The 8359-nt window shown below is 39.7% G+C and overlaps 1 pseudogene; it reads left to right on the top strand.

The window, feature by feature from the left end:
- The first annotated feature begins 2154 nt into the window (after positions 1–2154).
- LOC110336270 lies at positions 2155–4334 on the top strand (annotated as a pseudogene).
- The last annotated feature ends 4025 nt before the right edge of the window (positions 4335–8359 follow it).

The raw sequence follows: 8359 nt of genomic DNA, 5'->3' as shown, positions 1-8359 counted from the left end.
CACTCACACCAGGGCAAGCACACGCTGCCCGCATAATGCATACACACACACAATAATAATAATAAAATTAAAGTGTAAAAATTAAAACAGCAGCTGTATGCATGCTAAATGAGTAGCGATCCTCCACATGTAGCTAATGAGGGAGTACTTTCTACTTATGTCTATATTTTAACCTGAGTAGCTCCTATTTTTTTAAATGCTCTGATTTTGCCGACCATTTCTTTTTAACTTTTGTGTCTTGCATTCACCCTGCTTGCCCACTGAATATTTATTTGAAAAAGGAATCCTGATGTTTTGGGCAAAACTCAAAAGGAACCAAACCATCCCTGTTATTTTTTTTGTTATTATTATTTGATAGCTTGTAGTGTATAAAACATGACAGAGGAATGCCAATGCTTTACTTTTGGCTGTCCTGCAGAACTTGATAGAGTCATAAAATATGAATAGAATCAGCTGAGATTCATCTGGAAGCTTCCTCTGCAATGTGTAGCCTCCATAATGCTGGAAAATTTTATGTGCCTTTCCATAAGAAGTAATCTCACCTACCAGTGAATCCATCAAGCTAAAATAATGATTTTTCTGACAAGATATGCCCACTGGTACACAGTAGAAGAATTAATATTATGGGAGTAACCAACCACCTCTCAGTTGTCTCTAAGGCCCTACTTCATAAAGTAAAACCTAGACTTGTTGCTGTTAAGGTGGCCGAGAACCTGTGACTGGGTCCTAGAAGAGAACTTATTACCATTATTCTGCCAATGGACATAGAATTACATAGAGGACACAATGAACAAGTAACTGTGTAATACAAAGCCCAGAATGGGAAATCCATAATACGTGCAGCAGCACTGCTTAGGGTTTATAAGTCTTCACAGAACTGAGGCAAAAGTATTTTTAAAACCAGAGATGGATAAAGAAAATATGGTACATTATACAATGGAGTATTACTCAGCTCATAAAAGCAATGACATCATGAGATTCACAGACAAATGGATGGAACTACAAAAATCACCCTAATGGAGGTAACTCAGACTCAGAAACACAAACTTGGTATGTACTCACTTTACAAGTCGACAGTGTCTGTACTCTCCATAGACCTAGAGAGTCTAACTAACAAGGAGGGCTTACGGGGGAAATACAAGGATTTTCATAGGAAGAGGAAATGTAATAGATTTCGTGGGTAGACTGTTGGTCGACGGGGGGTGAGAACAGGAGGGATGGGGTCTGGGAGGAAAGGAGAATCGTGAAAGGAACAAATGGAATTGGGGTCATTTCTGGGGTGAGGTGGAAACCTAGTGCAATGGAAACTCTGGGGACTCTACAGGAGTGACTGTAGCAAAGACTCCTGGTAATGGCATCCATGGAGCCTGAACCAGGCAAGGCCTCAGGAGGAGGACGTCAGTCTAGCCACAAAACACTGGACCTACAGTTTGTCCTGTATGCATAGTGTTTGGGGGCTGAAGCCTAGCAGAATCATAATCAATCAGACCAGAGAGACTTCATCCAGCAACTGATGGGAGCACATGTCCCTCAGCCAAACATTGGGCAGAGATGGGGTCTCCTAAGAAGGAGTGGAAGGAAGGATCAGAGGAATCAGAGGGGTCAGGAAAATGATGAGAATGTGGCCCACAAAATTAACTGACCTGGACTTACAGAAGAGAGTAGAGATCAGAGAGTAGAGCGAGCCTTAGGGATTTGACCTAGGTCTTCTGCATATATGTTTTGTTTAAGTAGCTTGGAGTTCTTATAGGAATTCTAACAGAGGAAGGGAGGATGTCCCCGACTCTTTTGTCTACATGTGGGAACCTTTTCCTCCTACTGGTTTGTGTCATCTAACCTTGATTTGATAATATGTGCACAGTCTCACTGTAGCCTGTGAGGCCTTTGGTTGATGTCCCTGGAAGACCTGCTCTTTTCTGGGAGCGGGGAGCAGAGGGTTGTGAATCTGGTAGAGAGAGGAAGCTGAGAGGAAGAGAAAATGGGGAGAGGGGAGGGTTGGATAACAGCATTTAAGAGTAAAAAGAAAAAAATGGTAGATGACTTCAAAGAACTATTGCTTTCCAGACTCAACAAGGCATTTACACCTATGAACTCACAGCAATTGCAGGAGTATGCACAAACCCTGCATAAGCTCAAGCCAGATTAAATTCCAGCATGGAGGTTGGTGGTATCACTAAATCCCACCACCGGATGAGAAGCCACTGATATTTGATAGCTTCTGGGAAGAGAGTCGAGTAAGATTCACATCCAAGAGTAACAGAAACTGGACTTTACAAATGAGTCAGAGGAAGGGGTGGCGGAGGAGGCAGCAGTATTACCAAGTCTGTGTGAGTAAGGCACCGGGAGCTGGGTGTGTTGGAAACTGGGGGCGGATCTGGCAGGAGTTGGAGAAAGGGAAATAAATATGATCAAAAATCATTGTGTGAAATTGCCGAAGGATTAATAAAACAAAGGCATCCGGATGAGAAATCTGGTGCAGCTTTAGAACTCCTTTTGCTCACATATGTTCATTCAAGGCCACCTGTTATACCAAAGCTAAAAATGGGAACTTCATAAGCGTTACCCATGTGTAATCGTTTATGAGTTCCTCACTAAGAATATTCATAAATAAGGAGGAAAATGACAATTATAAAAGAGTATAATGAAGAAAAGTAGTATTAGACATGGCAGTTTTAATTCTGACACCAACAGCTTCTATCTCCCCCGCCCCCCCAAAAAGAAAGAAAGAAAGAAAGAAAGAAAGAAAAGAAAAGAAAAGAAAGAAAAGAAAAGAAAAGAAAAGAAAAGAAAAAGAAAAAGAAAAAGAAAAAGAAAAATGAGTCTGAAGCTTTGTGTTTAAGCAAGTTTGTAACAAACAGAAGGCTTGGCAGGTACCTCTGAAGAAACTTATCTGCAGTGTTGGCAACACAGTTAGCTTGCCAAGCATAATTTATTGAAGGAAAAGAAGTTGTTGCAATATGAACAGTACTGTTTTTCTTTAGCTGAATGCGCATTTTTTAGATTAGAAGAGTTTGAAACTCTTCAAATTTAAAGGTTGTCTTCATTAGCAAACATTTATCATGAATGTTGAAATATTTTCTCTTCACTTGTAGGGAATTCACATCCTGCCAATAATTTCATTTGTCAGTTTTGCATTAAAGTTAAAAAAGAAAAGCTGATTCCTTAACATCTAAAATGTGTGTTCAAGCACCTAATCTGTGGTAATGTTATAAAAAGAAACTTCAGTGTGAGTTGCAGCATGCAAAGTAAAGAGAGAAAGAAAAATACTGGTAGCATGAGATGAAAATCTTTTCAAGGCAAACGTCTCTGAGCTTACCTTATCTCTATGTAAGTGGTGTATCAATCCATATAGTAGGTAGGAAAAAGGAAGTGATTAGCTTTCAGTGAAGTAATAATCCCATGTTATAGGTACCCAGCTTATGATAAACACTGCCTATGAAAAAGTTGCTTACCTAAGCAAAAGCCATCCAAACACCCAAGCTTAAGTGGTTATTAGTAACATACAAAAAATAAAGATGCCTTTTTGGCTCTCTGAATGGCACCATGAAGTCAGCAAGAACAAATGCCTCATAAAAGGCCAAGAAGAATGTGGTTGATCTGTTTTCAAAGAATGACTGGTATGATGTGAAATCTCTGCCTATGTTCAATATTAGAAACATTAGAAAAAAAAAACACTAGTCACAAGTACTCAAGAAACCAAAATTGCCTCTGATGTCTTCAAGGGTCATGCTTTTTAAGTAAGCCTTGCCAATCTACAGAATGACAAACTTACATTTAGAAAATTCATGCCAATTACTAAGGACATTCAGGGCAAAAACTGTCTGACTAACTTCCATGACCTAGATCTTACATGGGACAAAATGCCTTCCATGGTCAAAAAGTGGCAGATCATAATTGAAGCTCATTTTGATGTCAAGACGACCAATGGGTATTTGCTCTGATTTATCTGTGTTGGTTTCACTAAAAAAAAAAAAAAAAAAAAATGCAGCAATCAGATACACAAGATATCTTTTGCACAGCAGTAGTAGCAGGTCTGCCAGATCCGGAAGAAGGTGACGGAAATCATGATCCAAGAAGTGCAGACAAATGACTTGAAGTAAGTGGTTAATAAACTGATTCCAGACAGCATTGGGGAAGACATAGGAAAGGCTTGCCAGTTCATTTATCCTCTCAATGATGTCTTTGTTAGAAAAAGTCAAAATGCTGAAGAAATGCAAATTTGACCTGGGTAACCTATGGAGCTCCCCAGTGAGGGTGGTAGTAGTAGGAAAACAAGTGACAAGACAGGGGCTAAAATTGAATGAGCTGATGGACAAGTCCAAGAACCTGTTTAAAAATCCAGATTTTAATAGTGACAAATAAAAGTCCAAAACTGTAAAAATAATTAAATACAGACGAATGCTGAAATCATCTTTGCTTAGAAAGTTTGAACAACTAAAGCTATGACCTGCATATATGTGTGGGCAATTTAGACAAAGGGTTTCAGCAGGGCATTGGAACAGGAATTTACAAGCGTGTGCATGAATTGGCAGTATAGCTGACAGACAAGTGTAAGAACATCTATGTGAAGTTTATGAGCTTCCCTTTTGGAGATTCGGAGTGAAATACCAAAGATGAAAAAGCATCTTCTCCTAAAAAAGAAATATGAACTTGTTTCCTTTAGTAGAAAACTTACAGTTTTCTCTAATTACATCAAATAATGTTTGATTGAGTGCAAATCTTTAATCAGCTGTTTTAAGTAAATTTGTAGATGATAAGTTAAGTATAGAGCACGCAATAGCAGTTGTATCCAAGATACTTGATAATTTATTTCCTTTCACATATGAAAGTAACTTATATGTGTTATTAGGTGAGAATGTTTTTCTTAGTTTTCATTGAAATAAAAAAATTGTGACAAATGTAGTTTACTATATGCATTGCTTTAAGCTCGTCTTTGTGAGCTTCTGATGCCAGAGAAAACCAATGTTAGGGCACTTGGATCCTTCACATGATCAAACAGCAAGATTTCCCCTTCTCTCGGGTCTACACAGAGCAGATGGGAATGAAAGTAAGGTCAACCACTATGGAAAGCAATATGGAGTTTCCTCTAGAAAACAAAAGTAGACCTACTCCGGCACTCTACTTCAAGATACGTTCTGAAGGACTAGAGGTCACATGCCACAGGGAGACTGGTAGAGCCACATTTATTTCAGCATTAGTCACAGTAGCAAAATGACAAAATGAACTCATGCCTGACAACAGAAGAGAAAAGAAAATGTGTTTTATATACACAGTGAAACCTTATTAAGCTAACAAGAGCAGTAAAATTATGCCATTTATAAGAAGAGTAGATATAACTGGAGTGCTGTGTTAGGGAAAGCAAGGCCCAGAGGAAAAATATATGTTTCCTCTCAGTTCTGGATGCTATACTAGGTACATAAAACCAATATATGTATATATGACAGGAAAGTAGAAGCAAAATTATCTAGAAGAGAGAGGAAAGATGAGATGGACAGTGGTTGGGAGAGTGAGGAAACCTGTGAATGAAGAAGGGCATATGGTCAAAGTGTATCACATGTTTGCATAAAAGTGCCCGAATGAAGCTATTTGCATTATATGTACACGTTTTTAAAAAGGAGACTGGGAAATACTTCCATGATTAGAGAAGACACTCATAGTAAGAAAAGGCATCTATATTTCTCAATCCTTCAATTTAAATGTTGCTCTCATTCAGAGTACTCTCACAGACACACCTAGAGTATTTGTGTGCCTGCCTCGCACTCCATGGAGCAATAGATTTAAGTCACAAAAGGGACCTGGGTGGAAAAGTGGACAGGGAGGGGAAGAGGGAAATATGATCAGGCATTGGATAGATAGAAGAGGACTGAAGGCCTGAGGGCCAGCAGAAAGAATGGAAATAAGGAACCTCAGGAGATAGGAGGTGGGGGGACCCTCCAGAATGTACCAGAGACCTGGGAGGTGGGAGACCCTCAGGACTCAAAGTGAGAGACCTTAGATGAAATGTCCTACAGTGAGTGGGGAGAGGGAACTTGTAGAGCCCACCTCCATCAGAAAGACAGGGCATCAAATGAGAGATGGGGTTGCCACCCCATAGTCAAAATCTCTGACGCATAATTGTCTGAAAGAACTTCAGGGACAAAACTGGAGAACAGCCTGAGGAAAAAGAAGACCAGCAACAGGCCCAAATGGGGATCCAGCTCAAGGGGAGGCCTGAAGGCCTGACACTATAACTGAGGCTATGGTGTGCTCACATAAAACAGGTCTATCATGACTGCCCTCCAAAAGACCCAAGCAGCAAAGTTCGATGCTGATATCCATACCTATTCAATTGACAGAAGCTGCTGACCCCTGTGGGGAAAGAGGAAAGAAGCTGAGGAGGAGGGTGACCCTGTAGGAGGACCAACAGTCTCAACTAACCTGGACCCTGAGATCTCTCAGACATTAGACCACCAACCAGGCAGTATACACCAGCTGATATGAGGCCCCCAGTACATATAGAGCAGAGAGTTGCCGGGTCTGGTCTCAGTCAGAGAAGATGCACCTAACCCTCAAGAGACTGGAGGCCCAGGGAGTGGGGAGGTTTGGTGGGGTAGGGAGTTGGGGGGCTGGGGATAAAAAGGGAGAGGAGGTATGAGATGGGGAACAGTCAGAAGGTAGACTAGGAGGGGGTTAAAATCTGGGCTGTAAAAAAAGATTAAATAGTTTTTTTTAAAAAAGTAATTATCAAATTTATCTGGTCAAACATTTTATAACACAATTCAGATTTTTACTGGTAAACTTTATTATCTTAAACTATTACATTAATTCTATTTAATTGGTTTGGGAAAATATTAAATGTACCAATGTTGAGGAAATTCAATGAAAAGAATCCAAAATGCACAACTAGAATTATAAACATGCACAAAGCCAGTCTATGATAAACCTAGAAAGTCTAAAACTGTTTTGAACAATCTGGAAAGTGTGATTCACTGCTGCAAGTTTCTCAGTCCTCTAAATTCATTTGTACAGAACATAATCTCCACACACTTACAATCTGTATATGTATGAATACAATTGCCATTGCACATGTGCATGCACACACACACACACACACACACACACACACACACACACTAAACTGAAGTGCAGATCACTTTAGCTACGTTGGAGCTACTGTTCACAAGTTCCTTTTTGCAGGTGGTTCAAGGTTAGAGTTTCTCAAGTGAAATATTACGAATGTCAAACTGGAGTAGCAGACATTTTCATGGGACCTTCAGAACTCTAGAACGAGGACGTGATGTCAACGCTGTTAATGGGTTATGTTTCAGTATGGGAACAGATCGTCTCGCCTCCATTATCCCAGCCCCTATTGAATGATGTCATCTGAAGTTACTGACAGGCACAGTATGAGGGCAAAGGGAACATACTAAGCCTGAAGCTCAATCCTGACAGAAAAGATGGAGACAGCATATGATGCAGGCTCAGGCCTGTCCCTGTGGGTGTCATTTGCCCTGGAAGTTCTTTTGTTTTCTTTAATCCCAGTCCATGACAGCTTCTGTCATGTCTCCTCCTGTGATTTACCTGGGACCAGGATTAACTTTAGACACAAAGAAAAGCCTCCTAAAACCCACCATAGCAATTTCACAGCTGCACAGTGTCTGATTATTATTGTAATGAAGTCTTCACTTCCTGATGTTCATAATCACAGACTGCAACTTGATACTAAGATGCCAGGCATCACCATAACAACAAATAAAGCCCGTCCACATATGATGTGCTACAAAGAAAACTAATCATATATTCCTGGCCAAAAGAAAAAAAATAGTCTGTGTAAAGCCAAAGTAACCCTCAAACAAACATATATTAAAATATTCATGAATTAATTGGCCCATGTTACCAAAATGTCAAGGTCATAAAGCACAAGAATCTTAAGAAGTTTTTCAAGTTAGAGGAGAATTAAAAACACTACAGCAGAAAGCAATTCAGGCTCCTTGATTAAATCCTAAGGAAAGAACAAAAATAGACATAAATACCATTAATGGAACTCCTGGCAAGACTAAGCAGGGCATGAGGATCAGGCAAGAGCACAGGGTGTTACATTTCATCATCCACAGCACTGCACCAAGAGTCACGAAGTGCTTCTTTGTCCCTAGGTGATACCAAAAAATGTATAGATAAAAGCACATACTTATGCTGGATTTCTGTGCATTCAAATGACATAGAACACAGGTGTATGCACAGAGGACAGTATGTATGCAGAAAAATTTTAAAAGATGACATAAAAGGACAAGGAAAGAGACTGCAAGTGGGGATAAGAATGTTAGTAAGTGTTGTAAGCAAACATTGAATGGATATTGTTTTCATTATTTTTTCCATATGA

This window comes from Mus pahari, chromosome 19 (genome assembly GCF_900095145.1).
Source record: "Mus pahari chromosome 19, PAHARI_EIJ_v1.1, whole genome shotgun sequence".
NCBI lineage: Eukaryota > Metazoa > Chordata > Mammalia > Rodentia > Muridae > Mus > Mus pahari.
This window is presented reverse-complemented; position numbering and strand designations above follow the sequence as displayed.